Source organism: Monodelphis domestica, chromosome 8, assembly GCF_027887165.1.
Source record: "Monodelphis domestica isolate mMonDom1 chromosome 8, mMonDom1.pri, whole genome shotgun sequence".
Classification (NCBI taxonomy): domain Eukaryota; kingdom Metazoa; phylum Chordata; class Mammalia; order Didelphimorphia; family Didelphidae; genus Monodelphis; species Monodelphis domestica.
Genome location: NC_077234.1, coordinates 64,162,496 through 64,179,810, shown reverse-complemented (window position 1 = coordinate 64,179,810; position 17,315 = coordinate 64,162,496). Strand labels below are relative to the sequence as shown.

At 38.2% G+C, this 17,315-nt stretch overlaps 1 long non-coding RNA gene across 1 annotated transcript in view; it reads left to right on the top strand.

The window, feature by feature from the left end:
* The first annotated feature begins 5,020 nt into the window (after positions 1 to 5,020).
* The window catches only part of LOC103096175 (uncharacterized), a 62,196-nt gene continuing 49,901 nt past the window's right edge, over positions 5,021 to 17,315 (top strand). Inside the window, exon 1 of the long non-coding RNA XR_008913928.1 lies at positions 5,021 to 5,468. This is a non-coding gene — a long non-coding RNA (uncharacterized LOC103096175). The remainder of the gene's footprint in view (positions 5,469 to 17,315) is intronic.

The window sequence follows — 17,315 nt, the reverse complement described above, 5'->3', positions numbered from 1 at the left end:
CCTCTGTGGAAAAATGGGTCACATGGTTCGAGACTGTTATTTAAAGGCACAATTATTCCAAGCTAATAACAAACCAAGGTCTTGGAAAAGCAATGTAAAGTATAGCAGCAATAATACACAAACAAAAACAAAATGTTGTGAATTGTAATTGCAAGAAATCATTGCAAGCACCAAATTTAGAAACCATGGAGAGGTACATCCAACAAGGAGCGAAACCATGTTATTCGCAAGTAGTCTCAGGTGCTGCCAAACAAAGTCAGTTATGAAGCCAGGTACATGGGGTAACATCAAAAGGCTTGCCAAAAAACTGTAATATTTATTGGGAAAGGAAATAGGGAATTGGAAAACAGGGAATAAATGGGAGGTTTGTAGCAGGGTATGTAGGAGAGAGGGGAGAGAGGGTATATTGCTTGGTGAAGCAAAGGAGGGAAATGACCCCTGCTGAGAGGAAACAGCAGGGGTCCAATAAGGATGGTTCATCTTTGAATGACTGAAACTGAAGTTCAGCTCCCTCTATGACCAGAAAAGATAGTCCATTTATCTGACTGCAAATTCAAATAATATAAAGTTTAATAATCTTTATATGGAATTGGAGTTTTTCCTTAGCTTCAGAGTATAGGGCCAGGCCCTAGAGGCTGGCGGAGGGTTTGTCCCACTCCTTCTACTCTCGTTGTTCTAATTCAGAATCTTAGCAATAGACAGAAAGCAAACAAGAACAATTCTAACCTTTAGAAGCCTGTGTCTTTGGGCTGAACCAAGAAGAACATGCCACTCCAGACTGGGCTGAACAAGCTCCCCTCTCCTCCAACACCAGGACGCAAGTCCCACCCAGCAGGAAGGAAGTGCTAGTCACAAAACCCAATTGCCACTCCCAGTTGACCCTTCCCCCCCACAAACTATTAGTCTAGTTTCCTTTCCACAGTAGAGATAAGGAGGAAGACTATTTCAAGCATTTGAGACAACTGGTGACAATTCCTAGAGTCTGGAGATGGAGTGTCTTGTGTGAGGAATAGCAAGGAAGTCATTGAGTGGGGAGTAAAGAATTAGAAGACTGAAAAATGCTATGAGAGGGCCATCTTGTAAAGGGTTTTGAATGTCAAAAGGGAGAATCTGCTTTATTGAGGAGATGATATTGCACCCTACAGCTCAGAGCTCACCCTCTTTTCCCTCCCTGTAGGAAGCAATTAAGGTCAGGGATTGGAGGACCCAGAAATGGGAGGTAGGGGATGGGGTAGGTTTTATTATTTAATACAATAGTGATATTTCTATCTGGAAATGTGATCTGGGTGGGTAAGATGAGGCAGCAGTAAGTAGGACCTATTGGGTGGCAGAGAAACATGAAAGGGAGCAGAGGGGGACAGTAGGAGCTAGGAAATGGTGCTGCAGGTATGCGCCATTCACAAATCATCACCAGGAAGGTCATATTTCCCATTCATACAGGAGATGGAACTTGGTAACATTTTTCTTTTTGCCTTTCTGTCCCTAATCAGTTAATAAGGATTTTTCTTCCTTAGCCCTAAGGAAGGCTGATGGGGGAGGGGGGAGGGCCAAAGTTGATGCAGCTGAGAAAACATTTCCTTCATCACTTCATTCCTAAATTTGCCAGTGATGTCTCTCAGGGTTTAGAGTTGGGTAAACAAGTTCAGAAGCCCAGTCTCCTTCTCTCTCTGCAATTGGATTAGACTTTGTGATATCTATCACATATGGGTGTATACTGAGCTGCTGAAGTGGGCTCAGCAGTCAGGGATAGTTTCCCAGGTCAAGACTCTAGTTGAAAGTTCACTATCTGGGGCTTCCTGCATTGTGGGTACCATCTTGTCTATAAGCAGAGGATATGAAGCTATTGGTGTCATCTTTATCTGTCCTCCCTTGAAGGTGTGTTCTCATACTTGAACAGCCTCATGACCAGCCCAAAGTCCACCCTGAAGCACTACTGCTTGTAATGCCACATATAAGGGGAGCAATAACTGAGGTGGGGCTCCATTTAGCCCCTCAGATCTCAGTCTGGATGGGCCATTCAGTTGCTGCACCAACTCAAGGGCTTAATAAATGGTTATTGGATTGGATTGGATTCAATTACAACAGATACAACATCTTTATTTACTTTTGAGGTTATAGGGAAAGCTGGGATGGCTACTCCCAAGACCCCTTGGATAGAGGAGATGAAGAGACTTAACAATGGATTCCTTAGTTCTGTGAATGAAGCAGAAAAAGCTGATTAGCAGAGAGCAAGTCTGGGATTGGTCTTGAATGGACAGATGAGCCACTTCTCAATCTGTAGCCCTGGAAAGAGAAGTATCTTTTCTTATGGAGATGGCTATGAGGTGTAGTGGATTGAGTGCTGGGTTTGGCATCTGAAAGACCTGAGTTCAAATCTAACCTCAGATACTAGCTGTGCAAGCCTAGGCAAATCACTTTCTATCTATCTATCTATCTATCTATCTATCTATCTATCTATCTATCTATCTACCTACCTCAGTTTCCTTACCAGTAAAATGAAGATAAAAGCACCTCTCTCCCAGGGCTGTAAGGATCAAATAAGATAATAATTATAAAGTACTTAGTATAGTACCTGATAACTATTTTTGTTAAATTATTATTATTTCTTAAATCCTTACCTTCTGTCTTGGAATCAGTACTATGTATTGGCTCCCAGGCAGAAGATTGGCAAGGATTAGGTAATGGGGGTTAAGTGATTTGCCCAGGGTCACACAGCTGGGAAGCATTTTTATTAAATTAAATACCATTCCATATGGGACCAAGTGGTTTTTTATTATTCATGCTTACAAAGCATCTTTGGCCAACAATGACCCTTTTTAGTAAAATGAAGAGTGCTTTTCCAACTTATACTTTAAGTTCAAGGTCTTGGAGAGTTTGGAAAGACAGTTGGGTGGGTGTTCAGGGAAGATCTCAGTACCTCCAGATCTTTTTGTGGGGATATGCTAAGAGCTCCAGGAGGTCTTATGAAATAACTCTAACTGCCTCATAGACACCATAAGCCTTTAGAGCTAGACTGAACTTTAGAGGTCATCTGCCTCCCCTCCTCATTTTATGAATGAGGAAACTGAAAATCCAAAAGGACCGAGCAAAGTCATGTGAAGCCAGAACATCTCCTGACTCCTCCTAATCCAGCGTTCTTTCCACTATTCATTGTGAAGACTCACCGGGCCAAGGATTTTCTTTGTGTATTCTCAGCAGATTCCCTAGGGAATTTATAAAATATTTAAGCATTCTTGGTAGAGTAGTAATTTGGTTCTTTGTTGTATTTTTATTCAATTGCTGACCATCCTAATTGTATTTCCCCTATGCAATGCTGATTGAATTTTTTGAAATGTATACATCATTGAATAACCTAGAGAAAGGCTGGAGAAGTTACCATTAATATAACCAACTGAATAATTTACATTTAGATTTGGAAAATAAAACTATGAAGAAGTAGATTTATTACAAAAGAATGGAATCCTCTATTTTTGATTGTGAATTATTCTATTTTACAACTCTGAGTTAAAATTTTATTTATTTATATTATATTATACTATTATATTAAATGTATTATATATATATAAATATATTATTATATTAAAATATCCAGGTACTCCCTTGGTCCTCTCCCCCCATTAGAAATAGCATCATTTGATAAAAAGATATTTATTTGTATGTGTAAAACCCTATCTTGTGTATTTCTATTTGGCGATTCTGGCTTTGGCATTAAGTTGTGTTCATGGCTATGGATTTTGGTCTGGTCTTCACAGGGGCTTTTGGTCTGTGTTTTTAGGCTGCTGAATTTTCTTTTTTCGCCATGTGTAGTCTGGGAAAGGCTTGGGGTGGAACAGGGAGTGACCCAAAATGGGACACTGACCTCAGCATACCCCCGGCATTCTGCTGACAAGATCTATCTGGTCTGTGGGCTGTCTAGGAGGGTGAAACTTGATATTTAGGGAGAAGGAGTCAGAGTCACTGCTTGAGGTGTCAGACATTCTGAGGAAAACAAACCAGGAGCACCGAATGTTTTTCGAGCCACCAGAGTAATAAACATGCCAGGGCCCATTTCTGCCTGCTTGCACGGAGCACTTTTCTCATTTTTCTCTGCTGGTCCAAATTCCATAAAAAGACTGTCTTCAGTGGGGGCTTTTGTGGTTTCTCTGAAGCGTCTTAATTCTGAATATTTATAAAAAAGTGACTACAAAGACACAGTTATAGACTGTGTATACTTGGGATTATGGCTTAATTTTTTCTTACTGTTTTTATTGAAGTTTATTAATTTGGATGCATGTTCCATCTTCTTATAAGGGAATTTGAAGTGGCTTTACCAAATTAAATATTGTATAAAATAGGACCAGCAAGAATAAAAAAAATAGCCTGTCTAAACACAGAATCTTTACCTTTTTTGTTCTGTGGACTCCTTTGTGCATTTGGTGAACTCCACAGACCCTTTCTCAGAATCAAGCCTCTTGCTTTTTTTTTTTTAACCTTTACAGTCTGCCTTAGAATCAATGCTAAATATTGGTTCCAAGGTGGAAGAGTGATATGGGCTATCCAATTGGGGTTAAGTGACTTGCCTAGGGTCACCCAGCTAGGAAGTATCTAAGGTCAAATTTGAACCCAGGACCTCCCACCTCCAGACTCAATTTTATTTCCTGAGCCACTTAGCTGCCTTTTTACCTTTTTTCATAATTGGTTGCTGTTGTTGAGGCATTATTTTTTTTAGAAATGTCCAACTCTTTGTGACTCCATTTGGGGTTTTTCTGGTAATGATACTGGAGTGGTTGACTATTTCCTTCTCCAGCTCATTTGACAGATGAATAAACCGAGGCACACAGGGTCAGGTAATTTGCTTGGAGCCACACAGCTAATAAGCATCTGAGAACAGATTTAAAATCAGGAAGATGAGTCTTCCAGACACCACACCCAGCACTCTTTCAACTGTACCAATAAATTTCAGTTAGAAGTCAGCTAATAGAAAGCTGTTTTTTTTTAAATTTGAAATTCATGAATTCCCTGAAAGATATACTCTGGTCCCTTGGGAGGACCACGGATCCAAGATTAAAAACCTCTGCTCTAAAAAATCAGAATATCGCCTCAATCAGGAAAGCAAAGAATTAATGTGGAGGGGTTGGAAAGTAGCAGCTGCTACTAATAATCCTGAGGAGATACAACTCTTTCCTAGTCTTGAGGTGGTTTTGTTAGTCAATTGATTAAAAACAGGGAGAGCCCAGTATTTAAGTGGATCTTTTGCTACAGAGTTGACTGCTGATGGGAGGAAGAACCAGAAAGTCAGGCAAAGCCCCTTTGTGACAGAGCAACGCGGCTATGGTCTGGTGGTGACCTGACTGACTTTGTCTGACTGTCTTCATGTCCTTTGTGTTGTGCCTGTCCCTGGAGAGACTCTTCTAGTTCTATAAGCACTTAGAGGTCTTCAGAGACATCATGCGTCTAAGAGCTGAACAATGAGGCCATTGTGCTGTGAGGTAAGCAATAGTTTTGTCTGGTGTTTAGAGTCTCTTCACGTTACTCCCCTTTCTAGAGACAGAATATACTCAATGTACTCGGGATTGAGCCACTAAGCACGGTATGCTTTAACTATTTCAGAAAATCCATAATGTTCCTCTTCATCACCAAAAGAACATGGAGGTCCCTGTCTATTTTACCTTTTGCCATCAGCAGGCTTGGAAAATGGAACTTCTTTAGCAGACTGGGTTGTTGGAGACCCCATGCCTACAACCTCCTGAACCATTTAGAGACAAAGTCAATTCCTCTCTCCTCTCTCCTTAAAAATCCTTTAAAAAAACCCGAGTCTTCCAGGACAACACTGAGGAACTTAGGAGAAAGAACATTATCCATATCCAGAGAAAGTACTGTAGGAGCAGAAATGCAGAAGAAAAACACACGATCGATTATATAGTTTGATGGAGACATGATTGGGGTTTTGGTGTTAAATGATCACTCTACTGCAAAAAAGAATAATATGGAAATAGGTTTCAAGCAATGATACATGCTCCATGCTTGTCAATTCAGGGAGGGGGAAGGGAAAAGGGGAAAATCAAGAATCATGTAACCATGGAAAAGTATTCTAAATAAATAAATATTTTTTAAACAAAAACAAATTCTGAGTCTATCTTACCAATTTTGAGATTGCACATTGTATTTCGTGGATGAATTCAAACTAAGGTATATTTTTATCAACTATTGTTTCTTGTGTGGCAACCCTTAACAAATGCTCTGATAAGTAGTGCTCTATTTTAGAAATTCTATATATGAAAATGCCTGAAGGGAAATATATGAGAAAGCAAATTACTTTGACTAGAGTATCTCAGCCTTTATGGCAGGGGTTCTCTACCTTTCTGGACCATGGATCCTTTAGTGGTCAACCTAGTGGAAACTTATTGACCTTTTCCAAAGGTAATATTTTCAAACATGCAAAATAAAATACATAGGATTACAAAGGATACAAATTATGTTGAGGTGATTTTATTGACATAAGTAATTGTATTACAGTATTATTAGGATTAACTAAGCCATAGGGCTAATAAGGAACATTTGGAGTAATTGGGATCTTAGCAGCTAAGGACAGGGTAAAGAATAGTGGGTAAGGTTTCTTCAAGGCCAGACAGAATCTTGGGAAGGGTGCCTGTTGGAATTCTGGGTAGCCTGAGTGAGTTGGGTGTTTTCCAACTGCCAATAGACTCCTGGAGCTTTTTTCCCCTAGGAGGAGGCTAGTGTTTCTGTTCCCTGGAACACTGGAAAAAACCCAGTGGCAGGTGAAGGAGGAGAACAGGTTAGAGTTTCTGGAGTAAGTTTGTGGGGGAAATCAACAGAAAATAGAGAGGCTGGTTTTCCTTTGTGTGGCAGCTGAGAGGGTTGAGCCATTTTGTGGCCTGCTTAGGCCAAAAAGCCTAGTTGGAATGGGAAGGGGTGGCAGAGGTCAGATAGTGAATAACTGAACTGATTTAAAGCTGAAAGAGACCTAAGGAGACAGTAAACATACTTATATAACTGAGAGGATTAGTCATTAGCATAGCTTATTTGGTATAGACCCCGGGTTTTTAGTGATCATTTTAAGGAGGGTTTTTTTTTTTTTTTAACCCTTACCTTCTGTCTTGGAATCAATACTGTATATTGGTTCCAAGTTAGAAGAGCAGTAAGGGCTAGGCAATGGGGGTTAAGGGACTTGGCCAGGGTCACACAGCTGGAAAGTGTCTGAGGTCAGATTTGAACCTAAGACCTCTCATCTCAAGGCCTCTGAGCTCTATCAATCCACTGAGCTACTCAGTTGCCCCCTTAAGGAGGATTTTAAGGAGGTTCAAGTTCCTTGAGCAGGAAGCCAGCCTTTGCAGGATAGTGGTAAGACTAGGGAATCAATCCTAATCCTCAACCATTGTTACCGTTCCTTACCTTTCCTCAAACCTTTCCCAATATTTATTAAATATTAAAATTTAAATAAAGAAAATTAAATATTAAAATAAACAAAAAATAAATTTTTATTACATTTTTACATCTTTTTCCAGCAGTTATCCTTGCCCAAAAACAGTTACAGGGAGCTTCAGTAGCGACAAGCTATTAGGCACCTGCCCGATCTACTACAAGCAGTAAAAGATACTTTACCCAGTTTTCTCCCCTTAACATTCCTGGTTGTTCCTATTTACAACACTATCAATATATTGTTATCAAAATGCCATCAAATTATATTGATCTAATTTTTCCCATACAAGTGGTAAATAGTATATAATTATTATCTATATGTATATTTATTTATTTACATAAATAAATATAAATTATCAGTGTTTTCATGCAATACATATTTACATATTGCTCATATCATGCTAGGATACCCATTGCACACATACAAATAAAGAACTCACAAAGGAAAAGTGGAAGACGGCATGCTTTGATCTATACTCAGACTCCAGCAGTTTCTTCTTAGGCTGTGGATGGCATTTTCCATTGTACGTCCCTTATGCACGTCTTGGGAATTTCCTTTGCTGAAAATGGTTTTAGTCCTTCATGGCCGATCATCATATATTTCTGTTACTGTATACAATTGTTCTCCTGGTCCTACTCACTTCACTTTGTATCAGTTCATAGAAGTCTTTTCAGGTTTTTTGAACTCATCCCATTTTGATATTTCTCATTCATTCATTTCTCCAAGTGATAGGCAACCCTTCAGTTTCCAGTTCTTTATGTTAAGATTGAAATTCTCTGGAAATGATGGAAATCTTAATGTATAGTTATTTTTGTGTATGTGTATATCTATATATACATATATATAACTGCATAGTTATTTACTCAATAACAAAAATCAGGCTAGAGAAAATAAGGGACCAACCACATGTGACTGGTGTTACCATACTCCTCCCCAATCTGGCTCTGCTATCTTCATGGCCAGATCTTAGGTAAGCTGTCCTAGTTGTTGTCCCCAAGCCAGCTGTACAACCAGACAAGCCACCTCCTCTGTCTATGGTTCTGAGGCTGAAAAGAGAGCCTACTTTCTTCCCCTACTCCAATTTATGTGCTGTCTTTGTGATATCCATTTTCTGAGCCTCTCTGATTTGGTGGAATCCAACCTCAGTCTGGATCAGATACACATACACACGTCTTCCAATCTCCAGGAATCACTGCTCGGTCCTTAGAATGGTTGCACAGCATGATACAGTATCTCTTAGCATCGTAGGGAGGATTCCACTCCATCGCTCCAGAGAAATATGGTTCAGAAGTAAGATTTTTTGTTTTAAAACCCAAAAGTTGTTTTGGATGCCAAAACAACAACAACAACAACAACAAAAAACAGAATAGGCTGGTACTACATGTCCAACTTGCCTCTACAAAAAAAATTGCTAAAGGTAGTTTAGTCCAGGTAGGTCATTTTTCTTTATCTCTGGGGATCTCTTGGGGATACAGACCCAGTAGTAGTATTGATGGGTCATTGTATTATGATTGTGCTTTTATATTTACTTTCTTACTGTCTATTTCTGAACCTCTTTTATTCTGACTCTTTTCCCCTCACTGATCTAAAATGATACTTTCTGAGGACAGCAATGAGTTCTTAATAGACAAATATAATGATCCTTTGTCCTTGTACTCTTGGAAATTGCTGTAGCATTTGATTTTCTGAGCCTCCTCTTTGTGATACTTTCTTTTCCCTTGGATATTTGTTGTCTGATTCTCCCATCTATCTACTTCCTTCTATCTTCATTCTGAGTCCCTTTCATTGATTAATTTTCTTCCCCTCACTCAAGAAATGTAAATGTCCTCTACAGACATTGACCTTGACCTTTTTCTCTTTACAGTAAAAAAAAATCATAGAATTTTAGATTTTGAAAGGATGGTAGAGATCATTTATTCCAATCCTCTCATTTTATTGACGAGAGACCAAAGGCCCAGAGACATTATATTATTTATTCAAGGTCACCCAGGCAGTAAGTAACTGAAACCAGGTGAGTACATCAGGGTTAAAATTCTAGGTTAGCAGATCAGAATTGAACACATAAATCATCTAGGACAGGGTTTCTGGGATCCACAGGACTGGCTCCCCAGACAACCCCATTGATTTCAATGGATCCATGGACTAAGATGGGAAAAAATTACACTTTTTTAAATAAATGAATGTTTGATTTCCTTTGAAATCCTGTGGGTCTTGTACTTTATGCTTTTAAAGACATTCTGAAAAGAGGTCTACAGCCCCTGTCATATTTGTCAGAGAGATCTATGATATGAAAAAGTTTAAGAATCCTTGTTCTAAGATTTGTAGTAGGAGGACACATTTGACAGAATACAAGCTCCCTTAGGGCAGGGATATTTTAATTTTTGTCTTTGTATCTCTAGCGCCTGCCACATAGTAGGTACTTAATAAATACTTTGAAAAAGTGATTGAGACTCTTGGCACCATTATTACTAATGTCACATTTTTAAAGCTTTAGAGTGTCTCTTCTAATGGTCCCTTCTAGTCCCTAGTTGGTACTTAAGGGGCTTATGGGGTCCCTGATACCTGTCTATGTTATGACAGATAAAATAGCTAGGTCCCCATTAATGTGAATAATGAATCCCCTGAAGTAGGCTAATATATCTGAATTCACATTATTAGAAGTTATAATTATGTAAAATATGGTAAGTGGTCCAGACCAATGGAATTGTGCAGTATGAATTTTAGTTATAGTAGGTAAAGAAATAGCTTATGTCTGTGGGAGGTTCTGAATTCCAGAATCTACTTTTTATTCACATAATGGGTCAAGAATGCATTCTAACTCATTGAAAATAAAATGCCCCTCCTAACGTTTCTCACTGAGGAATTTAATTTTGTTTTACTAAATCTCATAACAATGCACAGACCATGTTGTCCGTGTTTGGGCATCCTTACTTCTTTTAACCAGGGTATTCTTCCCCCCAGAGGGCCACATTCAACTACTTTGCATCACATGATAGAGATGTTTTCCTCTAGGACTTAAAACTCTTATTAGAAATGCCAAGGAGAACATTGTCAGTTCAGTCAAGTATGTCTGTTAGCAGTCCCTGGAGGGAGCCCACTTGACTGGGCATTGCCATCCTTTTGTTTGTTAGCCCTGTCTGTAATGAGAGAGAGGGTGCTCTGGTGCTTTTTTTTTGTTTGTTTGTTTATTTGTTTCCTACCATTCCATTTCTGCTGTGCTTCTTGCTTACTAATAGGTTGAACTAAGATCAAGAGAATTAGTTATTAAAAATAGAGGGACAGGGCCATAGAATGAAACAAAAAAATGCCAAATGTGAGGTTATTTTATTTGTTGATGCCTTCCTAGTCGAATGCCCTGAAGCTTTCAAAACGTGGCTGAAGTTGTCATAGGAGATACACACTTGAGATGTTTGTACAGTCATATGATCTATTGAAGTAATAATTGGATGATTCTTAAGCACCGACATCTGCTTACTGTAGTAAGTTTAGCAGTGAGATCAGGTATGTCTGTCTGGACAGGAAGGCAGCATAAAGACTTCCAGAGAATACTTTTAGAAAAAAATCCACGGTGTCTGTCTGTCTGTCTCTTAATCTCTGTCTGTCTGTCTCTTAATCTCTGTCTGTCTGTCTCTTAATCTCTGTCTGTCTGTCTCTTAATCTCTGTCTGTCTCTTTATCTCTGTCTGTCTCTTTATCTCTGTCTGTCTCTTTATCTCTGTCTGTCTGTCTGTTTGTTGGTCTCTCTCTCTCTCTCCAAGCTGTGAGATTTAAAGATTTGCCATAACCCTGAAGGCACTTATTAAGGAAGAAATATATCCATGCCTATGTTATGAAAGATCACTTGATTCAGAGCAAGACTTAAACTTGAATTCCAGGTGTATGACTTACTAGATATATCTTCAAGCCTCAGTTTCTTCATCTGCTAAATGTGGATAATACTTATGTCAAGATCTCATGGGATCAAACAAGCAAACACAGGGTAACTGCTAGGATGATGTCAATGTACTGTGTTCTCGTAGTGGCAAAGGAGGTCATTGGGGAAGAGAAGAAGTAGGAATGGGAATGAGAAATGTTATGAGTGTTGAAGCTTTGGAAATAGAAATGTTGGTAAGCCTTGGTACTTTGTGTGTCTGTGTGAATGAAGGAGGGAATGGGGAGAGGAGATATGGAATGTAGGATTTTTCAGCCTTACAACTGCCTGGATGCTGCTAATCAAGGGAGCACGGATAGAGCATTCCACTACCCTAAAAGACCATTGGCTTGGGCAGAGACTTTGTGTGAAGCAAGACCGTCAGTCACCTTTGTCTCTTGCTTTTTCCTTCCTTTCTTGTGTTTGCCTGATTGTTCTACTGTTCTAAACTCCTGATTTTTCCTGGCCCTTTGGATTGACTATTGCAGGATAGGGATCATGTGAACCTGTTTCTACCAGCATGTTCTTTGTCCTGTGCTTAACTCTAACTGAAGGCCTGAAGTGGAGCTGTGCATTCCCAACATGATTTGCAATTTTTCAGAGGTAGTAAATTTTCCAAATTGCTCATTGCATTGACTTTTAATTAAAAGAAAATTTTTTTTATGAAGAGAAAGTTAAGCAGAAGTGTTGCTATGGGCTTCAAGACTTTGACCTCCCTGAGGTAGATGTTCTGCAGCAGGATCCAGACTGGATCAATTTTGATTATCCCCCACCCCCAATCTAATTCCAAATGATTAAACATTAATTTTTTAGGAAAAAACCTTTCTCTAAGTAGATTATAAATTCCTGAGGTATTATAATAACCCAAATCACAATAGATACACTATTATATTTTATTGGCTGCAAGATATACTTTAGGCCCTTAAGAAAGGGGCATCTAGAATTTCCTTAAACTAGGCATCTATAAAGGCTTTCAGTTGGAAAAATCAATTGTGAAAATACCTATGAACTATTTTAGTGAGAAATCAAGGGGAAGTGATAAAATTATACTGAGCCACTTACTGTGGTCATCCCTTAAATTGCCATTGTGGTCTAGTGTGGTTTGGTAAATTGTTTCTTGTGGCCATGAAAATATGACAGCATGTTACATATTGCCATAAGTGAGGAAAGTCACTAACATATTTATATTCTTTGATTCAGTAATCCTATTAGAGCATCTAGCTCAAGGAGATAAAGTCAGAGAGTTTTATGCATCAAAATAGCTATTGCAGCACTTGTGATAGGAACAACAACAAACTGGAATCAAAATAGGTGTTCATTCTTTGGTGAATGACTGGACAAAAGGAGGCAGATGAATGCAATGGATTTCTCTAGAACCATGAAAAAATGGAATATGAGGTATTCAGAGAAGCTAGGAAGACTCATATAAAGTGATAAAGAGAGAAATAAAAAATATAAGAAAAAATCTATAATGGCCCAATAATAAAAATAAAAGTAGTGGAGAAATTCAGTTAGACTCTAATGAACTGCAATGACCAACCATGGTGCAGGGGGAGTGGATGATGAAATAAACCACCTTCTTTCTGAAAGAGAGGTAAGAGACTGTGGTTGTGGAATATTTATTGCATATACTATCAGACACAGATTTTGCTTAATTGTTTTTCCTTGTTAACAAGGCATAGTTCAGTTGGAGTGGAATATATAATGGGAAATTATTATAGTGTGAAAGCAAAAGACACCAATAAATCTTAAATAACAAAATAGAAAATTAGTGTTTCAAAGAAACAATAATGATAAAAGAGGCTTGTGCCTTTAAGACCCTGCAAATTTACACAATAAAGGTACCAAAGATTGACACAGTGGAAATTTTCTCAAATCACTCGGGGCTTTAAGGCTTGGTCAGGAGGGACTGTTTTTGAGATTGGGAAATTAGTTATTGTGCCAATGGAGTCCCTGGACTCATAGCCACATTAACTCATGGTGGTGCCTCAAATATCTTTTACTTTGAACTCAAAACTGAATTGTAACATGAGACTGATATGACAGAAATAATATCTCCTTTCAATGATGTTATTTTGTGGTCTTTAATGAAAATAGGATCCAGTCCCATGAGCATCTGTTAAGTGCCTACTATATATAGGACATAGAGACAGATGAATGAATGAATGAATGAATGAAGCATTTAATAAGGAGTAAGAATGAACCAAGTGCTATAATAAATGCTTGAAATACAAATACATAAAACAAAACAGTTCTAGTTCTCAAGTAGAATGTATTTTAATATCTGATAGGGATCAAGGCACCAGAGTTATGGTGCCAGGAAGTCACATGGATGATGAGTGGTACTATAGAACAAATGACTGACAAGTCCTTCTCAGTAATAATAGATTAACTTGATTCTAGTTCCCCAAACTACTAGAAGTAGAAAGTAGGGTGGAGTGTGTATGCAGTGACACGACATGAGCATAGACATTGTGGCAGACCTGAAATTGGCTAGGCGTGGTCAATACTCACCAAATGGAAGTCCAGGGTTTCTGATGCTAGAATACAAGGACTGGATGATGCTTTTGCCTGTGCCTCAAAGTATTGTTGTGAGGATCAAATCCAATAATGTGTGAGAAATCAGTTGGAAACCTGTCAAAACACATTATAAACATAAGGTTTATTATTTTAATATTAAATACTAATATTACAACTAACATGTAAAATATAAATTAAAATAAATATTTTAATATTTAATAATAATGATGAGCTAGCAGTTATATTGCACTTACTATGCCTCAACCACTGTGTTAAGCTCTTTACAATTTTTATCTCATTTGATTCTCACAGCACCTCTGAGGAGTAGATGCTATTATTATCCTCATTTTACAGATGAAAAAAATTGAGGCAAACAGAGGTTAAGTGACTTTCCCAGGGTGACACAGCTAGGAAGTGTTTGAGGATGGTTTTGAATTCAAGTCATTCTGACTCCAGACCTAACATTCTATCAATAGAGCCATTTAGCTGCTTTTCTTATTATGTAACCTGCAAAATAGGATTGGAGAATTGTCTTTGGACCATCCCAACTTCAAAATGTTTCCATCAGTCAAAGAGACTGGAGAGCATAAAGAAAGACATAGCTGTCTTGTCTAAAATACTTTAGGATAGAAGTAATCAGAACAAGTGTACTTTCTTCCATGCCACAATGAATGTCACTTCTTTTTTTAAATTAAAAAAATCTTTTATTAGAAACAAATGAGCCTCAAGACAATTGATTACCATTATTTTTTTTTTGTAAATGAACCTGAATTCCCTAATCAAACCATTCTTCAATTGATAAATGGGCAAGGGACATGAATAGGCAATTTTTAGATAAAGAAATCAAAACTATTAATAAGCACATGAAAAAGTGCTCTAAATCTCTGATAATCAGGGATGCAAATCAAAACAACTCTGAGGTATCATCTCACACTTAGCAGATTGGCTAACATGACAGCAAAGGAAAGTAATGAATGTTGGAAGGGATGTGGCAAAATTGGGACATTAATGCATTGCTGGTGGAATTGTGAATTGATCCAGTCATTCTGGAGGGCAATTTGGAACTATGCCCAAAGGGCGCTAAAAGACTGTCTGCCCTTTGATCCAACCATAGCACTGCTGGGTTTGTACCCCAAAGAGATAATAAGGAAAAAGGCATGTACAAGAATATTCATAGCCATGCTGTTGTGGTGGCAAAAAAATGGAAAATTAGGGGAAGCCCTCCAATTGGGGAATGGCTGAACAAATTGTGGTATATGTTGGTGATAGAATACTATTGTGCTCAAAGGAATGATAAAGGAATAATAAACTGGAGGAGTTCCATGGGAGAGGAACAGAATTGGGAGAACAGTATATGCAGAGACGGATACACTCTGGTACAATTGAATGTAATGGACTTCTCCATTAGTGGCAATGCAGTGATCCTGAACAACTAGGAGGGATCTGTGAGAAAGAACACTATCCACATCCAGAGGAAAAGCTGTGGGAGTAGAAACACAGAAGAAAAACAATTGCTTGATTACATGGGTCAAGGGGGATATGATTGGCAATGTAGACCCTAAATGAACATCCTGATGCAAACATCAGCAACATGGAAATAGTTCTGATCAAGGACACATGTAAAACCCAGTGTAATTGCACGTCGGCTATGGGAAGGAGTGTGGAGAGGAGAGGGAGGGAAAGAAATATGATTCTTGTAACCAAGGAATAATGTTCTAAATTGAACAAATAAAATTTTCAAAAAAAAAAAAAAGAAAAGAAAAATGTGAATCTGAATTTCCTAAGCTCCACGTAAGCACCAAGCACAAGTTTGAGTGAGCCATTTTTCTCTAGGCACTATTGACTATAAAATGAAGGAGTTGAACTTACGGGTCTACATGTTCCCATCCAACTCTATATAAATCCTAGCTTTGAATGCAGTATGTGGCATGTACAGAATTCTATATCTTGTATTTCTAATTTTTTAGTCATAAGATTTTACATATATATATATATATATATGACCTGTGCCCACTTTCCCATACCATCATCCTTCTCTTCTTCCCCACTCCTAATCTACTCCAAGTTCAAAGCACATTGGAGGAAAGAAGCTCTACTCAAAACTATAGCTCAAGAGCCCCCACTGATATTTCTTTGACCAGAGAAACTAGAAAGCACCCTCTTCTGTTTAATATTAGGTTTGTTAGTCATGTTTAATTACTTCAAGGAGAATTTCTTCAACTAGGATAGTGATACCAAGTGTTTCTAAGACATTAGTTCAAAGCTATCCAACATAGCAAACTATGACATTGAAAATATCCATAGGGATTTATCTGATTTATGGTATTTTGATATATTGTGTTATTTGATTTTCAGAAGACTCCTGTAAAGTTGGTGATGCGAGTGTTATCATCCTTGTTTTAGATAAGCAAATTAAAGATCAAGAAATTAAGAAAATTACATGAAATTGAGCCTGTACTCCAAACTCCTGTCTTCTGGATCAAAGTCTCATCCTGCTCTAATCAGAGTCTAATAATGCACTCTGTCGTGCATATTTGACATCACCGAATGTAGCATTTTGGTATTTAGTTTTACTAGAAAAAAGTGTTGTTGTTGTTTTTTGCCATGATCTTTGTACTTCTGTTAGCATATTCTTCTAAACCTGATAGGAAGGAGTTGTTGTGTTCTTTTCATTGGCATTTCTACTTCATAAGTGCCTGCATTGCTCTGGGTAGATCTAGTTATTTTCTGAGTCAAGTAGTTTCATTATTCACTGTTTTTGATGAGCTTGGACAACAATGACTATTTCTTTCTTTCTTTCTTTTTTTTGGTTGATGAAATAGCTAAGTGAAATATGTCGGAGGAAAATGGCATTGTGTTCTGAAAGAGAATGAATGTTTTTGTTGCCTTTTAGTCTCTTAGGGACTTTGCACTCCAGGCAATTTAGGCTGGGCTACTCTGACAAGTACCATTGTATTAGAACAAAGAACGTACTTTCCTATACAGTTGGGATGTCTTTAGAAAGTAGGAGGAATGAAAAGTGTGTTTCCTTGGAAATATTTTTAAATAAATGGAAGGTGCTCTGCCAACAGGAGGGAGAACTAAGGAACCTTCTCTTTTAGTCATCCTGTGAGATGGCTTGAGTCCCAATTCATTGGACCAGGATTAGCTTTTTAGGCTCCCTTTCCCCCTTCTCAGCATATATAATGCCAGGGATGGAACTGTTAGGCTAGGGGGAGGGAGTCCTGGTTGAATTTCTATTTAATCATTTGCATACCGTTACATGCATTTTGGCTAGCTTGAGAGGTCCTAAAACATGGTTCCCATGCTCTCTCTCCTGCCCCCACTGTATTTGCACTGCTGTAGACTGTGGTTTCCATCTTAATTCACAAAGGACTGAACAAAGTCAAATAGACGGAAATGGATTTAAATAGCAGAAGTCCTTTTTGACTGTCAGAGTGATTAACACAGTGAAAGGGAATGGGTT